Source organism: Girardinichthys multiradiatus, chromosome 1 (genome assembly GCF_021462225.1).
Source record: "Girardinichthys multiradiatus isolate DD_20200921_A chromosome 1, DD_fGirMul_XY1, whole genome shotgun sequence".
NCBI lineage: Eukaryota > Metazoa > Chordata > Actinopteri > Cyprinodontiformes > Goodeidae > Girardinichthys > Girardinichthys multiradiatus.
The window spans coordinates 35,752,674-35,776,956 of NC_061794.1; the positions used below are offsets into that span (position 1 = coordinate 35,752,674).

At 41.7% G+C, this 24,283-nt stretch overlaps 1 protein-coding gene across 2 annotated transcripts in view; it reads right to left on the reverse strand.

Annotated features, from left to right (window-relative positions):
• scube3 (signal peptide, CUB domain, EGF-like 3) overlaps positions 1–24,283 on the reverse strand; it is a 172,145-nt gene that overhangs the window by 101,827 nt on the left and 46,035 nt on the right. The gene's annotated exons all lie outside the window — the stretch shown is intronic.

Consider the following 24,283-nt stretch of genomic DNA (forward strand, 5'->3'; position numbering starts at 1 on the left):
CAGATCATTCTTTAAAATATTATTTTATTAAAATAATATTTTATCTGATCTTGCATTGTGAATGGTTGTTTAAACATTTGCTGATTATTGCCTAAGTTAGTTCCAAGACCAACTTCACTTCACTTCCAGATTCTTCAAGATAATCCTTGGTTATCAAACATAAATAGCATTGCATGCTAATGATGCATTACTCTTTCGGTCATGGTTTTCAACCATATTTGATCAACTTGTTTATATTCTACATAACCCATTAGTCTTCCTTATTCTTTAATTCTGCTTGGTAGTTTAGTTGGATTGTTTTAGCATAGTAAAGAGTTTGTTGATTGAAATATGTTTGACTTTGAGTTTACTTATTTTTGTTAATAAATTCTTGTATTTTAACAAATTGTGTGAATTCATTCTATGTGTGTGCAGAGTTTTGCTGTTCAATAATGTCAGAGCTTGGCTCATCCCTGTCAATTTTGTCCTAATACCACCACCTTATTGGGCTGGTATTCACAGGACAACGCTTACCAGACCGAAATATTATTTAATAAATATTAAAATATTAATATTAAATAATATATTCATGTTCATAATTACAACAGATGTAAGTTTCACACCCTGTTGTTTATGTTTCAGACTTACTTTGAAGTAAGACCAGAAGTAATTATGGCTTAGTGTAGTTGTCTGGTTGGATTATGGATGCCTATTGATGATTTAAAAAAAATGTAGGGACTTGGAACATGCCACACTGTGCAAATTAGAATATATAAAATCTTCAACATGGAAGAAGCCAGTCCGCTTGACTTATTGCTGCTGCAAAATCATGCCACAAAGACCTGACAGCCAAATAAGTCCAACAACAAATAGACAGTCAGAGGGCCAGACTCTGTAAAAACCATTCAGGCAGCTGCCGGTCCGTTATGAACCATGTCGACTTCTCAGGTCATCTGAGGCCTGCTCACCTAGTGTTTCTGGGACCAGAACTAAACAAGTGGAGGCAGCATTTAGTTTCTCAGCACTGGAACCACCTCCATGAAAGCCCGAGATGTGCACAATCTGATAGCACTTTTAAATTAGGATTAAAAATGCTACTATTTACTGCAGTTTTCCCATAAAGGTCAAGGATTGGTTTATTTTGGTTTGTTTCAGATATATTGAAGTGTTTTTAATGTTTTATGTCAGTTCTTTTATTTTCTGCTAACACACTTTAGATTATTCTGTTTATGACTGCTGCTATACAAACATACTTGCCTTTCCTTGTTTTTTCTTCACACATCTGAATAGGTCAGTATTTTTCTTTAAAAGCATGTTTTTCTTCCGAAGTGGGAAACCATCCTACAACCTGGGCCAGACAAGTTGGCCAGTTCCTTCCTTCCACAGAATGACCAGAACCATAACACTGTGTCAAGATATTCCCTGTCAGCTGAGCAGGGAGGTGGAAGCGTAGAAGCAGTACCTGCCGAGATACAGGTAAGTTGGTTCTGAGGGAGAGGTGACATGATAACGTATTTTGAACCGCAGTAGTGCATCCTCTTATCAGTTACATTATATCTCTGACAGTTCAGTGGTGGCCAGGCAAATGGATTAAAGTAGTTCCCACTGAGTTTATTTCTACATTTCTTTTTCCAGACTTTCAACTCACATTCGTGTCAGGCTAACTCCAAACTATGCAAACCACTTTCCTCAAATTTTGAGTGATTGATTGATCAAGTTTTAATCGGCTAAAATAAGATTCAAAATATTCACTTTATGAGCTGCATGGTGGCGCAGTTGGTAGCACTGTTGCCTTGCAGCCAGAAGGTCCTGGGTGTGATTCCCGGCCAGGGGCCTTTCTGCATGGAGTTTGCATGTTCTCCCCGTACATGCGTGGGTTCTCACCGGGTACTCCGACTTCCTCGACGCAGTACAAAGACATGCCTGCTAGGTTAATTGGTCTCTCTAAACTGCCCTTAGGTGTATGAATGAGTGTGTGCATGGTTGTTTGTGTGTTGCCCTGCGATGGACTGGCGACCTGTCCAAGGTGTACCCCACCTCCCGCCCATACACTGCTGGAGATAGGCACCAGCTTCCCATTATGGAATAAGCGGTAGAAAATGACATTCCGTTTATCATAGAAATTTCTCTTCTAGTAGTTGTTAGATTTAATGTGTATTATTTTGTGTTTTGTGTTTATTTGTTTAATTAGATAAGAAAAAGAAAAATCACGTTTTTGATAAATATGTTGGGACCACAGCCATGGGTTTCAACACTAAAACTCCAGTACATACTTTCCTGGAACTTTTCAAAATAAAGTGCATTAACCTTCTTCCAGCACAGCCAGGAAAGGGGGTAACTGCGGACTTCCTGTAGCTCTCAAAAGCTGAGGAGAGGACCAAGAAAGCTGAAGCAAAGTTAGTGGACCTGAAGGCAGATGAGCTCAAGAAAGCTTCATCCCAAAGGGGGGAACAAACCCCCACCTCTCAGGTACCCAATTTGCATTTTCACTCACAGCAGCTGCAGCAGCCACAGCAGGGGGCAGACTCAGACAGCAGGCATCCAGCACCTAGGTCAGAGTCTTCCCCTCCTAAATTTAGCCAAAGTGTCCAACTTACTTCCACAGACCTTAACAGAAATGTTGGAAGTCAGATGGTCTCCGGTGGTGTCCTGCCAAATCCCATTGCAGTGAACAACCACCAAGATGACCAAATGCTGGACTCGGCGTGCATAAGTGGCCCAATTCAGTGGGAGGAGCACCCTTCCAGCCTGATCGGCACCCCTCTCCTTTCTGACTCTGTGTCAACCCCTAGGGACCAGGAGAGAAGCACATGGTTCTCAGGTGACTCAATCCAACCTGACCCAGCACCACTTGCACGAGTCCATTCATTACAAAGCTCTCATTTAAATCATGAGAAGACTTGTTTCCTTCCCCAGAGGTTTAATCATGATCTTCCACCATTTCATGAACTTAACCAACGTGAGTTCTCAGATGGACGTGGTCCACCTTGGGAGCATGGTGTCCGTTTCAAACAGCTTGAATCCCTTGCTAAGGACATAGAAGTTTTTGATCCAGGTAGCCAGGAGTCAAATATTGATGCTTACCTGTGTGAGGTTGAACATTGTCTTCTTGACTTGCGTTTTCCTTCTGATCGTGAGAAGCTGAGGCTTATTTGGAAAACAACAGCTAAGAGTGTTCATGTGTTCATAAAAACTCTTCCTCCAGAAATTAGTGACAGCTATCCAGCTCTCTGCAAGGCTCTTAGAGAAGAGTACTATGTTTACAGAGATGAAGCCACTGCCACTATTAATGCTTTGACAGTTTTGCAAAAACAGTTCGAACCTCCCAGAGAATATTTCCACCGTTTGAAGACAGCTTATTTTCAGGGATGTTATGCTCCAGGTCTTGAAGAAGACCACACGTTTAAGTCGTTGTTTCTTCACAATCTCCACGTTAGCGTGCAGTATGAAGTGACTATGCATTGTATAACAGAGAATCTCTCCATGCAGGAGACTCGTAGATATGCTCAGCTTGTGTGGGAAACACGTGTCAGTTCAGACAGAGCAGGAAAAGGCAAAGTTAGAGTGTTAAACATTCAAACTCAGAACAGGCCTAAGAAGAGGCGCAAAGTAAGTCCCCAAGTGAGGCAACAGAACCAGGGGGGTGGTAACTGGTGTCAGCCAAAAGACAAGCCACCAGTTAAAAGACAAACACCTTTTCACAGTGCAACATCGAACTGTAAGGTTGGTGGTAAAGAGTGGAGCCACTCCAAAGATGTCATCACAGAGGAGGAGTTTGAGATGATCTGCAGGCATGTTATAACTGAGGTAACGGCGTTCCTAAAAGACCTGGCAAGCCGTTGCAGGCCAGAATCAACCCTGTAAATCTATCAGACAAGGTATGAAGATGGTAAATAATTTCCAACACCCTATATTCTGTTTTAATCTTTTTTCTTTCTTATGGTTTGAACTTCAGAAAGTAAGGTTTAAAAGCAGTATTATTATGGTGTGAAAATTATTACGTGACTTTTGTTTTTGTTTCTTTCTCTTTTAAAACATTTTATTAGTATTAGTCTCTGCCCAAGCCTGCCTCACTCCTGTCCAAACACTAACCTCTGAACCAAAAATTAACTGTTGAACTCTGCCTTGCTACAGGAACCCAGTGACTCTTTTCACATGGCTGAGGACGGATTGTTAGCCCCAAAGACTGGATTTCGTCCCATTCTTCGGAACTAAAAGGGGGGATGTTGGGACCACAGCCATGGGTTTCAACACTAAAACTCCAGTACATACTTTCCTGGAACTTTTCAAAATAAAGTGCATTAACCTTCTTCCAGCACAGCCAGGAAAGGGGGTAACTGCGGACTTCCTGTGGTGCCATTATCCAAATAAAAGCCCCACCTTTCCACAAGTCTTTCTCTTTCCACACGGCCTCCGAGGAGGACGGTTCAGGAGAGTCCCAGCGCGCGAATGACTTTTGCTGGCAAAAAGACATAAATTCAACTGGATCCAAGGACCAATCACCGATCATATGCAAAAGTTGAGTAGAATGAAATACTGTCTGTGTATCCGGTATTTTCATTCATGATCGGGGAAATTAAGGTGTAAGAGTTGCTTACATTTTCTCTTCGAGGCCCCACAGAAGCAAACGGGTTCGAGAGAAGCCGGTGGAGAAGCTGTTTCGACAAGTCGAGTCTGGAGGAAAGACTACGGCCCGCAAACGTGTTTACGGTAACGAACAGCTGGTCACCTTCTGATCGGGAGAAACTGAGGAAGTTAGCGGGAAGCTAACCTTTGTTTACAGAACAAATATTATTTTAATAAATAAAGGCAGTTAATTAGACACCGTTGAGAATTAGTCATCCAGGTTTTATTCAACAGATCATTATTTAAAACATTATTTTATTAAAATAATATTTAATCTGATCTTGCATTGTGAAGGGTTGTCTAAAGGTTGCTGATTATTTTCTAAGTTAGTTCCAAAACTAACTTAACTTCACTTCCAGATTCTTCAAGATAATCCTTGGTTCTCAAACATAAACATTGCATAGTAATGTTGCATCACTCTTTTTGGTCATGATTTCTAATCATCTTTAATCAACTTGTTTATATTGTACATAGTCCATTAGTCTTCATTATTCTTTAATTCTGCTTGGTAGTTTAGTTGGATTGTTTTAGCATAGTAAAGAGTTTGTTGATTGAAATATGTTTGACTTTGAGTTGACTTATCTTTGTTAATAAATTCTTGTATTTTAAGAAATTGTGTGAATTCATTCCATATGTGTGCAGAGTTTATGCTGTTCAATAATGCCTGAGCTCGTCTCACACCTTTCTATTCTGTCCTAATACCATCGCCGTAATGGGGCTGGTATTCACAGGACAATCCTTAACAGACCGGAATATTATTTGGTAAAATATTAAAATATTAATATTAAAATATTAATATTAAATATTAAATAATATTCTCAGATTCATATTTACAACAAATATATAAAAAGATCCTTGGTACATATACTTTTACATATGCTTAAGCCCAAAATTATTTATACCCCTGGCAGATTTAGTAATCTTTTAATTTTGCTAACATGTTTCCTCTTATTGGAAGTAATATTAACATTCTGGAACGGCCCAGCATGAGTCCTAACTTTAATCTCAGACAACCTGTGGAGGGAGCGAAAGAAAAGGGTTAGGGTCATCACCAAAATAAAAATACATGTTAAATTTTCGATGTTTTATATTGATACTGCTTTTACTTTATTATATTTTCTAATTTCCTATCAGAACAAAACTCTTGGTTGAATGAAAACTATTATTATTATGTCTGATAGGGGTATGAATAACTTTGGGCTTAACTGTAACTTTTATCATTGCTACACTTTTATACTCTAACCTGACTGAATATGGCTAGAATGTTGCTTTATTGTTACACTAGATCTTGAACCCCACTTTGACACCGGTTAATTGCATTGGTATGAAGTGACATGTTGCAGGAAATCATGATCTTTCATCAGGAGAAAAAGTCTCATAAATTATTAGAATTGTGGTTAACAGTTGCTTTGAAACCTTTATTAGTTCCATTGTTTTCATATCTGTCTCGTCCACTGTTTCTTTACAAATTCACATCTGCTATGCAAATACAAATATCTGTCCACCGTAGATTTAATTTACAAATGAAAATACAAAACAGATTGGATTCAACTCAGTCTTTTTTAGCTCTACACCCAAGGCATCCAATTTGGTAAGTTGTCTAAAGGTCTAAATTATTTCCTAAGTATTGAAACTGGTATTTCTCTGTTTCTCCAAAGCATGTCTGCAAGCATTTTAACAACAATATCCCAGGATAAGTATATGGGTGGACATTGCTTTGCTAAGAGGACAAAAGGCCCTGTATTGACGTCTGAAGGCTTCCAGTCTTCAGCATGCTTACATCCTTAAACCCAGTCTCAGGCTTGAGTCTCCCTCTCCTAAAGCCCTGCCGGTGGGCTCATCTGGAATTGTTCATTTCATGGTGGATGAGGCTGAGCAATACTACGAGAGAGTTGATAGCCTTCAGGAGCCAGCTAATACACTAATCTCAAATCTATCCTTTAACTCATCACTTCAGAACCTTTCCTCTGAGCTGTGGACAGGTACCAGATCTTGTGAATGTCACAACAAACACAAAGTGACTGCTTGCTGGAAAGTAAGTGCAGTTATTTGCATCTGGTCGCTAGGTTTGAATGAAAAATGTACAGATCATTAAGTTGGACTAAATGTTCTCTTGCACTGCAATGCAAAACAGTAACAAATAAATAACAGATGTCAATTAAATAAAATTATTGAGGGTTTTAAAAATCCTTTGCAGGTAAAGGTGTTTGTCTCTGTAACAGTTATTTTTTACAGAACATTATGCAAAGACTTCCTCTGCTTTCAGCTTTGTCAAAGCTATAAGTGTTTGTTAATTTCACATTTCATATTTCTTATCACATTTAAAAGGCCTGAACATCAATAAAACAAAACCCAATAGCTCTAATTGATTTTTACATGCATTGATGAGTGAACTGTATGATTTGGGCTGTTGAATGTGAACACGACTGCGTGTCTCACTCATCTGTTCATTTTTTTTGAAAAGCTACAGAGCAGTTTGTTTCCAAAGTCGGAAAACCACAAAGAACTGTTTTCAGAAAGCTACACTGTATTCCAACTATGCGGCATTACTCCAGTTTTCTCAGTGCAGCTGACTCTGCTCAGACTCACTTCTTGCTAAAGCTTTTCAAAATGTGTTCTTCTGGTCATCTTGAGTAGACATGTCTTCCATGATGCTGTCAGAAATAAACAAGAATGATCCGATTCCCTGCAATGTCAGAAATAGCTTTTTATGGTTTGAGTGTGAAATTGCTTGTAAAAGCTAAGCCATTTTGCTGTTATAGAGCTTTGAGCCAAACAACTTTATTTTTAATTCAGGCTAAAAACTACAAGAGAATACAAGCATTCAAAGAAAAAAACATTTTACATGAACATTTTTAATAAATAAAAGCAATTTGCTACAGATATTGTCACAATACAAAATTTTCAAATTTGACAATACGAAGGAAAATAGCACAATCAATGACTGTGACGACACAAACGTTTTGAAACAGGATGCACAAAGAAATACTAGATCATTTCCTAAAATGTAAGAGCACCAGTACAAAATATATGAGCGCCACTATGACTGATGAAAAAAGACACATATGTTTTTGACATCTTGACTGCATTACTGATTAATAAATAATAACTGAAAACGGACAGAAAAATCAGTTGCTGAGCAGAATAGAATGATTTTTAGCTTGATGGGTACAATGATCAGACAAAAAAAAAATCGGATCTGTTCCCAGTCAGTGAAGCAATCATATTCAAGTACTACCATGTCATTTTGAGAACGAATCTCTTCAGGGTAGATCATGAGTGAAAACCCAAAATGTGCTGTTTTCAATATCAGGTGATGTGTTAAAAATAAGCCAGAGGGAGCACTAAAGGGTAAAAGAAATTTATTTTTTATGTGGAGAGATAACTTTCTACACTTTGTCAAAGCTGTGAGAGAGCCAGACCTTTACAGTAAGTGATGGACTACACCATGAGACCAATGCTTGCAGTTAGTATAGCTAAATGCACTAAACACTGTAAACAATAATATAAGATCCCAAAGACGGTTTAACAATCAGCTAGTGTCATTTTCTCTTTGTTTTAGTTTTAAAATAAAACCCTGTTTTACAGCGACTCAACTCACATATACTGTATGACACGACTTCTGCTCCAGATATAAATAACTGATGACCACTCACCAGGAAGGGTACAGAAATATTTCTAATGCTGTTATATGTTCTTAAAGATTTTAAAAGAGAAAGAAGAGAACGAATTTGGAATCAGCTAAAATTTGTAATGATAGGGCAAAGCTTTACAAACACTGGAGATCAGAAAATTATCAGAGTACTGTGATGGATGCATTTTTAAATAATATATTTAGAGCTGCACAATCACAGCCGTCATCATAATATCAGTGTGTGCAATCTTGCAACTGCAAAGGACTGCTTGGGTGCAATATTTGGTAGGATAATATACCTCTGTATAGGGATATAACAGTACACAAAAAATCATAGTTCGGTATTAACTTTAGTTTTAAAGATTTGGTTTGATTTTTTGTATTATAAATGAAGTTAACGATGGGAGTCCTCTCTGTTTTGTTTTGGTGTCACTTTTTATAGTTGTGCTACAAAATGTTGCATTGTGCACATAAACATTATGTATGTGATCAGGTATAAAACAACATTTTAATGATGTTGGAAGACATGATGCAACAAAAAAATTACACTCCCACATCTTCTTTTTGTACATTTAACACAATTTGATCACCAGATAAGTCAGACTGCCAAAATTGTTTTGGACAAATTGAAAAATTCCAACACATGAACGGTGGAGCTCTCATTCGTCTTGTGTGCCACATAAGTGCACCACTGCAACAGAACCAACATGACTGGCACACCTGCGGATTTTAAAACACAATCTGGTCCTTGCTTTCTTCATCTCAATGTGCGAAGCTTGGTTAACAAAATGGATTTGATTTGAATCTGGGCTCATTCTACTGATGTGGATATAATCATCCTATCTGAAACTTGGCTTAAAAAAATCTGTTGCTGACAAGGACGTTCGTATTGATGATTATAATGTTTTTAGGGCAGATCGGCCCAGGCAGTGTGGAGGAGTCGCAATTTTTATAAAAAAAAATGTGTTAGTCTCTAAATCTGTAGTTCAGCAGTATGAATTTTAAGCATTGGAATTAGAAATTTTAAAAAGATCTCCATCTCGATTATTGTTGGCTGTTACACAATGCCTTCAGCTCCCAGTGGTGCTCTTACTTCTTCAATATAGCTCCTGTCAGAGTTAAAATACAATGAAATTGTTGTTGCTGGGGACTTTAATTTGAACTGGTTGCAACCAGTATGACGTGTTCAAAGCCCACTGTGATATGCTAAATCTTTTTCAAATTGTGGACACTCCCACCAGACTAAATCCCAAAAATCCAGAAAAATCTACTTTAATTGGCTTGATTCTAACCAATGTCCCAGATAAATATACACCTGCTTCGATATTTGGGAATGACAAAAGCGATCATTGTGTCATTCCAACTGCACGTGAAACTAAAATACTCAAAACAAAGCCTTGTATTATTTCAAAGTGTGACATGAAACATTTCTCAGAGCAGGGTTTCTATCATGACCTGTATAGTTTCGACTGAGATAAGATTTATTTAATTATTGATGTTACAAATGCCCGGAAGTATCTTTAATGATGGTTTTAATAGTATTGTAAATAAGCATGCACCTTTAAGAAAATTTAGAGTGAAAGGACGAAATAATCCCTGTTTCTCACCTGATTTGTCTAACCTGTTACATGATCGTAACCTGGCTTGGGCCAAACCCAGAAAAAATAACTGAGATGGAGTGGGTCAAATTTAGACACTTATGCAATTCTTGTGTAGTTGCCTTAAGAAATGCTAAAGCAAATCACCTTCTCACTCAAACCACACAGAACCTTTATAACCCAAATACGTTTTGGAAGACAATTAAGTCCATACATCAAGTTAGTAAATCTACAGAACTTCCACCTTGCATTGTAACCAACACTCAAAAAATTTCCGTCAGAACAGAGATGATGGATTGCTTTAACCAGCATTTTTTAGCGTCTGGGTCCTTGTTTAATTCATTTCACAGTACTCACAAAAATCCAACAGATTTAACTTGTTGTTTCTATAAATCAACCCTTTAGTTTCACCCCCTTACAGTTGCTGAGGTCCATAAGGCCCTCAAACTTTTAAAAAACACTTTAAAAAACACTTTTGAATAATTATAGACCAATATCCAAATTATCTGCTCTGGCCAAACTTCTGGAATCTCTCATCAGTTTTCAGTTAAAATAATTTCTTTCTGACAATAATGATTTATCCGATTTATGGTCTGGTTTTAGGAAGCAACATAGCACAACCACTGCAGCATTAAAAGTAGTCAATGACATTATCACCAAAGTGGACAACAAAATTCACTGTGCAGCCTTGTTCTTAGACATCGCTAAAGGTTTTGATGCAGTTGATCATTTTCTATTGGAACAAAGACTCACTGCATGCGGACTTTCAGCTGAAACAGTTAAATGGTCTCGTAACTAACTCTCAGATTGGACTCTGTGTAAAAGTAGATGGACTCACGTCACAAACACTCTCTATTAAAAAGGGGCCTTTACTATTAATTCTCTACATAAATAACATAAACCGGAATATCACAAAAGCATACTCACATTTCTACGCTGATGACACAGTACTCTATAGTTCTGCATTTCCACCCTTGGAAGCCATTTCCCAGTTATAATCAGCATTTGATACTATACAAAACAATCTATATGATTTAAAACTAATCTTAAATTCAAACAAAACTAAATTCATGTTCTCAATCTCAGAAGCCAACTCCCAAATCCTGCCACAGATTACCACCTTTCAGGGTCCTCAAATAGAATCTGTTAGCCATTACAAATATCTTGGAATCTGGATTGACAATACACTTTCTTATACATCCCATATTAAATTGCTTATTAACCGACTTAGAATTAGGCTGGGCTTTTTTTTTTAATAATCCGGGCTTGTCTGTCCTATGAGGCCAGAAAGTGGTTTGTTGATGCCAAATTCATGCCATTGTTGGACTTTGGTGGTGTACTGTACATGCACTCATCAGCTCAGAGTCTGAAAACTCTTGATATTGCCTATCATGGAGCTCTGAGGTTCATCACTGGCCTCAGAGCTTTTACACATAACTGTGTACTTTATGATCATGTTGGTTGGTCCTCTTTGACATCTCGCAGACTTCAGGACTTGCATGTACTTATTTATAAAGGTCTACTTGGTCAGCTCCCTTGTTATTTACAAATGTACATTTCTCAGAAATGCACTTGTTCTTATCATCTTCGCTCTGCTGACCTGTTTTTATCATCAGTTTCAAAGGTCCGTTCTGAGTTGCGTAAGAAGGGTCTTCAGTTTGGTGCTCCTTGTGCTTGGAACCTTCTACAAAAAGATTTAAAATTGAGGGAGCTGGTCTCTTTGGAATTTTTTTAAAGACTTTTAAGTGATAGGGAAACTGTAACATCAGCATGTTGTTTACCTGTGTTGCCTCTGATAATTTGATGTTTATAATTCTTTTTCAGGTTTGTAATTGCCCATTGTTGTATGTTGGCTGTATGTTGTGACGACTTATAACTTTGCTGCTGCATGTCTTGGCCAGGTTGTTCTTGTAAAAGAGATTTTTAATCTCAATGAGACCTTTTCTGGTTAAATAAAGGTGAAATAAAAAAATCTGTTGCAGCAATGATCCAATAATCCAAACATCACTTAATCTCAAAACTACATTATGCAGATGTTCTACTCACCTTTGGTTCCTGCATGCAGTAAACTGAAAGTAGAGCTTATGCCACCACTTGCTTTCGGATTAATTCAGCTAATAATTTTCTGACCACTTGGGGGGTCCAATTGAGCATTGTAATTTCATTTCCAGATGGTCGGTTAATCCTTTAATATAAATATAACCAAATAAAAGGGGACATCATGGAAAAATAATAGCTATATCCAGTCAAGATGCAGCACAACACTGAATTTCACCCCATTGTTCTGAATACACACCCACTATTCAGAATGTGAGTGAATCAAAGGCGACCTATCATTTACTGATGTGAGAGAACTTGATCCTCCACAAAGTCCCCTTCATTCACTCACGGACACTGTGACAGCAGCTGTATGTTTGAAATGTCATGCATTAACAGTCTCTATATAGACAATATATGTGGCTAGTTGTACTCTAACTGCCCTTAATGCCCACATCTGATGTATATCTTCAATGGCTGAGATGTTAAAGCTCTTGAAAAGTGATGCGGACATTGTGTAATAGTAAAGAAAGAAAAGTTTCACGAAAATATGGGTTAATTATAATCAATATTGTCATCACAATTTTCAGCAATAGTATTGTGATTAAATATTTTCCAGACTGTGCGGCTCCAATATTAACAGCCATTTTACAATGAATGAATGAAAATTAAGTTTTATTTTAAAGAAAAGAGTAAGGCCAGTTTTTTTTTTCCGATGGAATACTTTTTTATTCAAATAATTTTTTTAGAAACATTGTAGGAATTAGGCATCTCCAATAGTAATGGCAAAGTCACTATTTAGCTTACAAGAAATAATTATGACCTTGATGAGGTGCACGTTAACTGAAGCTTGTTTGTTGACACATCAGAACCACTTCAATGAGCTGCATATTATGTTCCAAACAATCATTTAAGCTTTTAGGCTAAGATTTTACAAACCATGAAATCTAACCCATAAGGCAATTACTAACTGTTCATACTTTAACACCCGTCTCCTCTACGGATTACTTTACTCCTGCCTTGGATTCTGACAGAAGAACTGTCTAAGAAACTGGTTCATGGACAGTTTTCATGTTTTTCCTTTAGCAACATCTTTTCAGAGAATTATTCAACATTCAACTATTCCATGTTTAAAGTATGTGGTACAGTCACCAAATCAGTTTTCAGTGTAGATGTCTGACCACACAGAGAGTGAAATAACATACACTGCATTTTTCATGTGACGATGACTGACTTCTTTAATGTTTCCCGTTGGAATGATTAGACCTTTGCCTCTTTAAAAACAAGATCACCTGCCGATTACCCAAATAGATACCATTTACTTATAGATGGGCCTTATCCAATTTTTATCGGATTGGATAATCATGTCATTTCATACTGGATACAAGGCTGATGCCACCAATCAGTCAACGGAACCACTAAGTTCTCGGTTCCATCTTGTTACAGATAATATTTAGATATATTTTAGCTTACAGTCAATAATAGCAGATTTTAAAATTTAGATATTTGCATTGGATCAGAACTCAAAACTTCTAAATTGAAAAGGCTTTGCCCAAACTTTATCATCTTGCCATCCACTCATACATCCAACCATTACTTATTGAGGTCAAGTTGTGGAAGTAACGGATCTTGTGGGAAAACCAGACATTCGTCCCTCTAGCGACACTATAATGCTCATTCTAGAGAATCCTAGGGCGTTCCAAAGACAGAATGGACATAAATTTCCTCTAGTGAATTTTTAGTCTGTATTGTGGGCTCTCCTCCTAATGGAAAGTGCCAAGAAAACCTCCAAAAAGAAGTAACCCAGGAAGCCCCCTGACCATATAGCTGAACAACCTCAGCTGGTTCGCTTTAGGTATGGAGGAGCAGCAGTTGTATTCAAGTATTTTACCTTAACTCTAAGGCAGAGTCCACCCACCCTACAAAACCGTTTTTTAGCTGCCTTGTATCTGAGTTTTCATTCTGACTGTTATGATCAACATCTTATTGATCATAGGTGAGTTTTAAAACATTGATAGAATAATAAATGAAGAGATTTGACTTCTAGCTATGCTCTCCCTACATTGCAACAGATCATAGCAGCACCTTGAACTGCTGCTGTTGGGTAAAAGACTAACCTCCAACATGAAAGGGGCATTTTTGACAACACTTAAAGATGGATACATTTATTCTAATAATGGAGTAAATTTCAAACCTTTCTGTGCACATAAGCAGAGGTAAAAAAAAAATACAGAGTTAAAAAATTGAGAACATGGTTAAAAGAGTTTATATATAAAATATATTACATATAGGGCTGCACAGAGGCACAGTTGGTAGCACTGTTGACTTCCAGCAAAAAGGTATTGGGTTCGACTCCTGGCCGGGGGTCTTTCTGCATGACTGTTAAGTAAATTGTTCTATCTAAATTGCCCTTAGGTGAGAAGGCGTGTTTGCATGGTTGTTTGTCCTGTGTGTCTCTGTGTTGCCCTGCGATGGATTAGCGACCTGTCCAGGGCGTACCCCACCTTTTGCCCATAAACTGACTGGAGATAGGCACCAGTTCCCCTGTGACCCACTATAGAATAAGCGGCATAGAAGATGAACGAATGAATGAAGGAGTTTATATACATTAATTTCAAATGTTACATTTGGATGTTACCTCCTGTCGGAGGTGTGCTGCTTTTGTTCACTGCATCAGAGGAGAAGCAAATGGATGTACAAGCTTGCAGTGGAAATCTGCATGAAGGTCACTGATCTTTATGCTGTCAGGACCTGCTCAGTGATAAATCAGTGTGCTGCTTCCTGTGAATCACCGGTGATTATGAAAGCTGCAGCAAAACTCATCCAGGGGACGTTTTTCAAACGAGACAAATCCGAATTTTCAACAAAATACAATGACTCAGTACAACAGACAACAGTTAACAGTCGTTAACAGAAGAATGTTAAAGGAGGTGACTTTTTCTTACCTGCTACTTCAAAGCCACACCTCAGAAGCTTCTCCCATAGAGTTGCTTCTGTGTAAAGACTAGATTGCGTCTTTGTTGAAGGTTTAAGTCAAAGCACATTCATTTCCCTATAGATTACAGACGAAATTGAAGCCTTTTCAATCAATACAAATCAAATCACTGGCGGTCAATAAAAATCAAAGAAACCTGGCATTCCAAGGTGTGTGTGCGTGTTTGCTTCTGTGCAACAAGGGACCAACATGAGAGAGCAACATGATGAATGCAAGTAAACAAGGCAAAGACACAGGTCTGGTGGTGCGCTTGTCAAACATCTATAATTTCTCCTTCAAGCCTGCTTTTGCTTACTCAAGTGAGTCCCTCTCAGGCAGTATGCCACCGTGGCATTTCCTTTTACAGCACTGAAATAAATATCTTTTATTCGTGTCTTTTAGCTCCAGATAGAAACAGAAACATATTTGTGGTTATGAGAAAAGAGGCTGTCTGTGCAGATGCTTATGATGTTAAGCTGCTTGACTCTCAAACTAGCAATGATAAGAGTGTATTTTGCTTTCTGCGGGACCCTAACCAAAACACACAGGTCATAAATGTGGGGATGCTGGTGTTATGGTCGGTAACAGATCAGGCTTCCTGCATCTGGTTTTCATTGTAAAGAGGTAGTGTGTTTTGGCTTTAAATTGACACTAATTCCTTTTTGAAACATTGAAAAACCTGGTTTTATACCACAATAATTTATTAGTATGGTGTAGGGCCTCCCTTTGCGGCCAATACAGCGTCAATTCATCTTGGGAATGACATATACAAGTCCTGCACAGTGGTCAGAGGGATTTTAAGCCATTCTTCTTGCAGGATAGTGGCCAGGTCACTATGTGATACTGGTGGAGGAAAACGTTTCCTGACTCGCTCCTCCAAAACACCCCAAAGTGGCTCAATAATATTTAGATCTGGTGACTGTGCAGGCCATGGGAGATGTACAACTTCACTTTTATGTTCATCAAACCAATCTTTCATCAGTCGTGCTGTGTGTATTGGTGCATTGTCATCTTGATACTTGGCACCGCCTTCAGGATACAATGTTTGAACCATTGGATGCACATGGTCCTCAAGAATGGTTCGGTAGTCCTTGGCAGTGACGCACCCATCTAGCACAAGTATTGGGCCAAGGGAATGCCATGATATGGCAGCCGAAACCTTCACTGATCCATCCCCATGCTTCACTCTGGGCATGCAACAGTCTGGGTGGTACGCTTCTTTGGGGCTTCTCCACACCATAACTCTCCAGGATGTGGGGAAAACAGTAAAGGTGGACTCATCAGAGAACAATACACGTTTCACATTGTCCACAGCCCAAGATTTGCGCTCCTTGCACCATTGAAACCGACGTTTGGCATTGGCATGAGTGACCAAAGGTTTGGCTATAGCAGCCCGACTGTGTATATTGACCCTGTAGAGCTCCCACCGGACAGTTCTGGTGGAAACAGGAGAGTTGAGGTGCACATTTAATTCTGCCGTGATTTGGGCAGCCGTGGTTTTATGTTTTTTCGATACAATCTTGGTTAGCACCCGAACATCCATTTCAGACAGCTTCTTCTTGCGTCCACAGTTAATCCTGTTGGATGTGGTTCGTCCTTCTTGGTGGTATGCTGACATAACCCTGGATACAGTGGCTCTTGATACATCCCAAAGACTTGCTGTCTTGGTCACAGATGCACCAGCAAGACGAGCATTAATAATTTGTCCTCTTCTGAACTCTGGTATGTCAACCATAATGTTGTGTGCATTTCAATATTTTGAGCAAAACTGTGCTCTTACCCTGCTAATTGAACCTTCACACTCTGCTCTTACTGGTGCAATGTGCAATCCATGAAGACTGGCTACCAGGGTGGTCCAATTTAGCCATGAAACCTCCCACACTAAAATGACAGGTGTTTCAGTTTCATTGTCCAACCCCTGTATATATATATGTATATATATGTATATGTATATATATGTATATGTATATGTATATATATATATGTATATATATATATATATATATATTGAACCGCCACCTTAACGTGGTGGAGGGGTTTGAGTGCTCAAATGATCCTAGAGGCTATGTTGTCTGGGGCCTAAATGCCCCTGGTAGGGTCGCCCATGGCAAACAGGCTCTAGGTGATAGGTCAGACAAAGAGTGGTTCAAGAATCCCTCAGGACCAAAATATCGAGGCACGTGACGTCGCCCGGTACGGCGGAGCCGGGGTCCCACCCTTGAGCCAGGCCTGGGGTCGGGACTCGTCGGAGAGCACCTGGTGACCGGGTTGCTCCTCGCGGGACCCGGCCGGGCCAAGCCCGAACGAGAGACGCGAGGCCATCCCCCAGTGGGCCCACCACCTGCAGGGGGAACCGTGAGGGACCTGTGCAAAGAGGATTGGGTGGCGGACGAAGGTGGAGACCTCAGCGGCGCGATCCCCGGATGCTTAGGCTGGCTCTAGGGACATGGAATGTCACCTCGCTGGGGGGGGGGAGGAGCCTGAGCTTGTGCGGGAGGTCGAGAGATATCGACTAGAAATAGTCGGGCTCGCCTCCACGCACAGCGTGGGCTCTAGAACCCATCTCCTTGAGAGGGGTTGGACTCTCTTCTACTCTGGAGTGGCCCACGGGGAGAGGCGGCGGGCTGGTGTGGGTTTGCTTGTTGCCCCCCAGCTCAGCCGTCTTGTGTTGGGGTTTACCCCAGTGGATGAGAGGCTCGTATCCCTGCGCCTTCGGGTTGGGGAGAGGTCTCTGACTATCATTTCAGCCTACGGGCCGAGTGGTAGTGCAGAGTACCCGGCCTTCTTGGCGTCCCTGTCGGGGGTGCTGGATAGTGCCCCTCCCAGGGACTCCATTATTCTGCTGGGGGACTTCAACGCCCACGTGGGGAACGACAGTGACACATGGAGAGGCGTGATCGGGAGGAATGGCCTCCCCGATCTGAATCCGAGTGGTGTTTTGTTATTGGACTTCTGTGCTAGTCACGGATTGTCCATAACGAACACCATGTTCAAACATAAGGGTGTCCATCAGTGCACTTGGCACCAGGACACCCTAGGCAGGAGGTCAATGATCGACATTGTTGTCGTATCATCAGACCTACGGCCACATGTTTTGGACACTCGGGTTAAGAAAGGGGCTGAGCTGTCCACTGATCACCACCTGGTGGTGAGTTGGATCCGCTGGAGGAGGAGAAAGCTGGAAAGACTTGGCAGGCCCAAGCGCATAGTGAGGGTCTGCTGGGAACGCCTGGCGGAGCCCTCGGCCAGGGATGTATTCAACTCCCACCTCCGCGAGAGCTTCGACCAGATCCCGGGGGATGTTGGAGACATAGAGTCCGAGTGGACCATGTTCTCCGCCTCTATTGTCAATGCTGCTGCCCGTAGCTGCGGCCGTAAGGTCTGCGATGCATGTCGCAGCGGCAATCCCAGAACCCAGTGGTGGACACCGGCAGTAAGGGATGCTGTCAAGCTGAAGAAGGAGTCCTATCGGCTATGGTTGGCTTGTGGGACTCCTGAGGCAGCTGACGGGTACCGTGAGGCCAAGCGTGCTGCGGCCCGGGCTGTGGCAGAGGCAAAAACTCGGGCCTGGGAGGAGTTCGGTGAGACCATGGAGAAGGACTACCAGTTGGCCTCGAAGCGATTCTGACAAACCGTCCGGTGCCTCAGGAGGGGGAATCAGTGCTTCTCCAACACTGTTTATAGTGGGGGTGGGAGACTGCTGACCTCGACTGAGGACATTATCGGGCGGTGGAAGGAGTACTTCGAGGATCTCCTCAATCCTGCCATCACGCATTCCGTGGTGGAAACAGAGGCTGGGGACTCAGGGTTGGACTCTTTCATCACCCAGGATGAAGTCACTGAGGTGGTTAAAAAGCTCCGCGGTGGCAAGGCTTCGGCCAGGGTATTGGAGAGGAGAGTCCGACCGATAGTCGAACCTCGGCTTCAGGAGGAGCAGTGTGGTTGTCGTCCCGGCCGTAGAACACTTGAACCAGCTCTATACCCTCTACAGGGTGCTCGAGGGTTCATGGGAGTTTGACCAACTGGTTCACATGTGTTTTGTGGACCTGGAGAAGGCATTTGACTGTGTCCCTCGTGATGCCCTGTGGGGGGTGCTCCAGGAGTATGGAATCGGGGGCCCTTTATTAGGGGCCATCCGGTCCCTGTACAAGCGGAGCAGGAGTTCGGTCCGCATTGCCGGCACTAAGTCGGACTTGTTCCCGGTGCATGTTGGACTCCGGCAGGGCTGCCCTTTGTCACCGGTCCTGTTCATAACTTTTATGGACAGGATTTCTAGACGCAGCCAAGAGCCGGAGGGGGTCTGGTTTGGTTACCAGTGGATTTCGTCTCTTTTTTTTGCGGATGACGTGGTCCTGCTGGCCCCTCTAGCCAAGACCTACAGCATGCGCTGTGGTGGTTCGCAGCAGAGTGTGAAGCGGCTGGGATGAAGATCAGCTCCTCCAAGTCCAAGGCCATGGTACTTGACCGGAAAAGGGTGGCTTGTCCTCTTGAGGTTGGAGGGGAGTTCCTGCATCAAGTGGAGGAGTTTAAGTATCTCGGGGTCTTGTTCACGAGTGAGGGAAGAATGGAGCGGGAGATCGACAGACGGATCGGTGCGGCTGCCACAGTAATGGGGGCGCTGTGCCGGTCCGTTGTGGTGAAGAGAGAGCTGAGCCGAAAAGCAAAGCTCTCAATTTACCGGTCGGTCTACATTCCTACCCTCACCTATGGCCATGAACTTTGGGTCATGACCGAAAGAACGAGATCCCGGATACAAGCGGCTGAAATGAGCTTCCTCCGTAGGGTGGCCGGGCACTCCCTTAGAGATAGGGTGAGGAGCTAGGCCATCCGGGAGTGGCTCGGAGTAGAGCCGCTGCTCCTCCACATCGAGAGGAGTCAGTTGAGGTGGCTCGGGCATCTATACCGGATGCCTCCTGGACGCCTTCCTCGGGAGGTGTTCCAGGCACGTCCCACCGGGAGGAGGCCTAGGGGACGGCCCAGGACACGCTGGAGGGACTATGTCTCTCGGCTGGCCTGGGAACGCCTTGGGCTCCCCCTGGAGGAGCTGGAGGAGGTGTCTGGAGAGAGGGACTTCTGGGCGTCTCTGCTGAGTCTGCTGCCCCCGCGACCCGGTCCCGGATAAGGTATACCTTGCTAGTACCGGGTTGGACCCCCTTTTGCCTTCAGAACCGCCTTACTGCTTCGTGACATAGATTCAACAAGGTACTGGAAACATTCCTTGGAGAGTTTGGTCCATATTGACATGATAGCATCACACAGATGCTGCAGATTTGTCGGCTGCACATCCATGAAGCGAGTCTCCCGTTCCACCACATCCCAAAGGTGCTCTATTGGATTGAGATCTGGTGACTCTGGAGGCCATTTGAGTCCAGTGAACTCATTGTCATGTTCAAGAAACCAGTCTGAGATGATTCGTGCTTTATGACATGGTGCGTTATCCTGCTGGAAGTAATCATCAGAAGATGGGTACACTGTGATTATAAAGGGATGGACATGGTCAGCAATAATACTCAGGTAGGCTGTGGCATTGACACAATGCTTAATTGGTACTAAGGGGCCCAAAGTGTGCCAAGAAAATATCCCCCACACCATTACACCACCACCAGCCTGAATCGTTCATACAAGGCGGGATGGATCCATGCTTTCAAGTTGTTTCACCAAATTCTGACCCTACCATCCAAATGTCGCAGCAGAAATCGAGACTCATCAGACCAGGCAACGTTTTTCCAATCTTCTGTTGTCCAATTTTGGTGAGCCTGTGCAAATTGTAGCCCCAGTTTCCTGTTCTTAGCTAACAGGAGTGGCACCCGGTGTGGTCTTCTGCTGCTGTAGCCCATCCGCCTCAAGGTTTAACGTGTTGTGCATTCAGAGAGGCTCTTCTGCATGCCTTGGTTGTAACGAGTGGTTTTTTGAGTTACTTTTGCCTTTCTATTAGCTTGAACCATTATGGCCATTCTCCTCTGACCTCTGGCATCAACAAGGCATTTGTAACCACAGAACTGCCGCTCACTGGATATTTTCTCTTTTTCGAACTATTCTCTGTAAACTAAAGATGGTAGTGCGTGAAAATCCCAGTAGATCAGCAGTTTCTGAAATTCTCAGACCGGCCCGTCTGGCACCAACAACAATGCCACGTTCAAAGTCACTTAAATCACCTGTCATCGTCATTCTAATGCTCGGTTTGAACTCCAGCAGATCGTCGACCATGTCTTCATGCCTAAATGCATTGAGTTGCCACCATGTGATTGGCTGATTAGAAATCTGCGTTAACGAGCAGTTGGACAGGCGTACCTAATAAAGTGGCCTGTGAGTGTATGTGTATATATATATATATATATATATATATATATATATACACACATACATACATGCGTATATATGTATGTAAGGCCAAGTCTGCCTGTACCTCATTGCAGTGGAGAAAGACCGGTGGTTACATTCTGGAAGCATTCAATCTCTGCTTCAGTTCTGACAAGCATTATTACTCTGATGCAGACAGGTGCAAGCCCCCTTATTTCTCCAAACAACTGTGTCACTGGAATACCTTTGATAGAAAGCAAGACACTGATTGTGCAATTCTCATTTTTCTCCACAAAATCATTCTTGTGGTGATTAAAGTGCAATGCAATATTGTAGCTGAAAAGAAATTAAAAAATTAGAGATTTCAGGAGAGTGATGTTCTCCAACCTATGTAGTTATCCACATATAGTAGGGTTTTCCTCTTTTATAGGCTGTAACTGAAACTTTCTTTTTCTTTAGGAAACATGCGTCTTAGAATTACTTGCTTACTTTAAAATTGCATTAAAAGGCTAAATATAATTTTTTTTGTTCATAAGTTCAACATTTTTAGATTTTCTGGCTTTGAAATCTAAAAATCTTTGCTCTTTGCGGTCGTATATGCTTCATAACCATTTTTCTGTGTTAGGCACAATAGCTCTGTGTGAAACAAGTTATACAGTGAGTGACATCTCTCTCCACATTGACAGAAGCAGTCTGCTGGTATATTGCAGTGTTTCCACCTTGCTGACTTTCTGACATCTTTGTGGGGGTTCATGGCCGACAGAGTGGAGACCTCAGAAACCAGAGTGTCCCCAAGTGAGGCACACAGCGCCATGTTCTGCTTCACGCTTCAATGTCTTCTGCCACCGCCCAATGTTATTACACTGCCAACCCATCCAATTTTCAGGAGCTGTGAAGCACATGCAGCAGGAAGAAGTGGACAGGGATGCATGTACGTGTCCTAACTTGTGTTAATTAAGTGACAGTCACAGACATTGTTTCCTCGAACAGAAAAGCCTGGTACCTCCTTCTGAGTTCAAAGTGCACCAAAACCGTAAAGAGCAAATCAAAGTAGTGATCAAATCAATGCAGCTCTGCAGAAGAACAACATGCAGTAATGCACTTCAAGGATTGCAAACTCAAAACTGAATTAACTTTTAGGAGTCAGATGTGTGTTTCTTCTGCGTTTGGCTCTGAATGTCTGACCTTGTGTGGGAACCAGCTGCTTAGGCTCTATATTCCCAGGCCAAGGAATACCAGTCTTCAGGGGCCAAAAAAGCTTAAAGCAAGAAGAGGAAGCTGAAGCATTAGCATGAAAGCTATGCTATACTGCTTCCTCTTCTTACTTGTGTTTGTGTTGAGGATTATTACCGTAACAGTACAGGGCACAGGTATTAAGGGATTCAATTCTTGCAAAAAAGACACCTCTAAACAACAACATTCTTACACATTCAGCAAAGATCCCAATCCTTTTTTGTAGCTGTTTTGAAAGTATAAATTCAAAATGTAAATCTGAATTAAAATAAAACATATCTAAGGAGGTCAGGATGTGGATTGATGGACGGACAGCTGGATGGACAGATGGACAGACGGACGGATGTATGGATGGACAGCTTAAAGATCAAAGGACAGAAGAATGTACAGAGGAAAGGAAGGATGGATGTTGGGGAAACAAATGGATAGATGGAAAGACATACAGAAGGATGATAAGACGAAAGGATGAGGGTTAAACGGAAGGCTGGACGAATGAACGCATAGATGATGGAGGCTATGGACAGTCTAAAGGAAAGAGGCATGACGGACAGAGAGACAAAGGGTGGGTGTACAAATGAATGAACAAACTGCGTAGTTAGTTCATTAATTTGTTCTAAAATATCTTTTTACATTTAATTTGTCATCAACCCTTCTAGTACAATATAAATAGTAGTTAGGTGTAGGGGTTTACTAATTTGACTGTTGAAGGAATCATGCCCTCTTTTTGGGAACAAAGTGAAAACACTCCACAAGCGCTCGTGAACAAATGAGGTGATGCCTGCAAGCTAGTTCAGGCCATCAACTTGACCTGTGCTGCTGCTTCACACGTGATTGTTCCCACACTCTGGAGAATGTGTCAAGCATATCCTAATTACTTCAGTAGTGTATTTAAGCTGCAAAATTTCCAGCTGCATTTTACATTTCATATGCTGCTCCAGCCTGCTGCTAGCCTACGTTCAACTGCTTCTGCCAGCTTCTGCTTGGTTGTCTTCAGCCCCTCCACCACCACAGCACCCTCCTTGGGCTCTGAAGTAAGAGACCTTCTCCTTACTTCCTGACATGCGAAACACATGGTCAGCGGAGTAGAGATGTGCTCGTTATGACATGTTGAGCAACATGACCATTGAGTGATATGAGCCTGGAAGCCAAACTCAAATTTACACTATATTGGCTAACACATTTAAACATTTTCACGTGAGTTGTCTGACTGAAATCACTTTTAAGTCAACATGACACAATCAAATATTTCTTACTTTTGTTTGGGGAAGTTTCACTTTAAGAAACTATCAAAGGTCTTGATGGACGCAACTTTGACGCAACAGCAGGTGCAGCCATACAACCATGGATTGCAATTACACACCTGCACGCAAGGCAGTAGCTGATCCATGGCATGACAAATGATCCATGAGCAGCTGGACGCTGCTGCTAAATGACTTGGAAAATAGTCCCACTTTACACTGTAGATACAGGCGATGAAGATGCAGGGAGAGAAAGGCAAACATACAAGAGAGACAGGGGTTCATAGTCAAGTCAGGACAAGACTATCACTACTCTAAAAAAATGTTTTTTCCATTTCAATTTACCCTAGTCCCAGTCTTACATGCAACTTGTTGAGTAAATGTAGGAATGATACAAATGTCTTGCCAGAGTGCCCACATGTAAAGGCTTTTTACACTGAATCGCTGTTAACCGTTGATACATTTTTCAATCATCACTTCAACTCAAATTTAAACCTGCTGTAACAAGACGCCTGTTCCCTTCACAAAGAAATCAAAGACGCTTCATGCTGAAATAGCTGCCTGGAGAGAGATGATTTCTGAGGAGCAGCGGGGTCTGACTTGGGGGTTTTAAAGCAAAACAAAAGGACTGCACGGTGGGGGAACAGGGAAGAAAGAGCAAAAC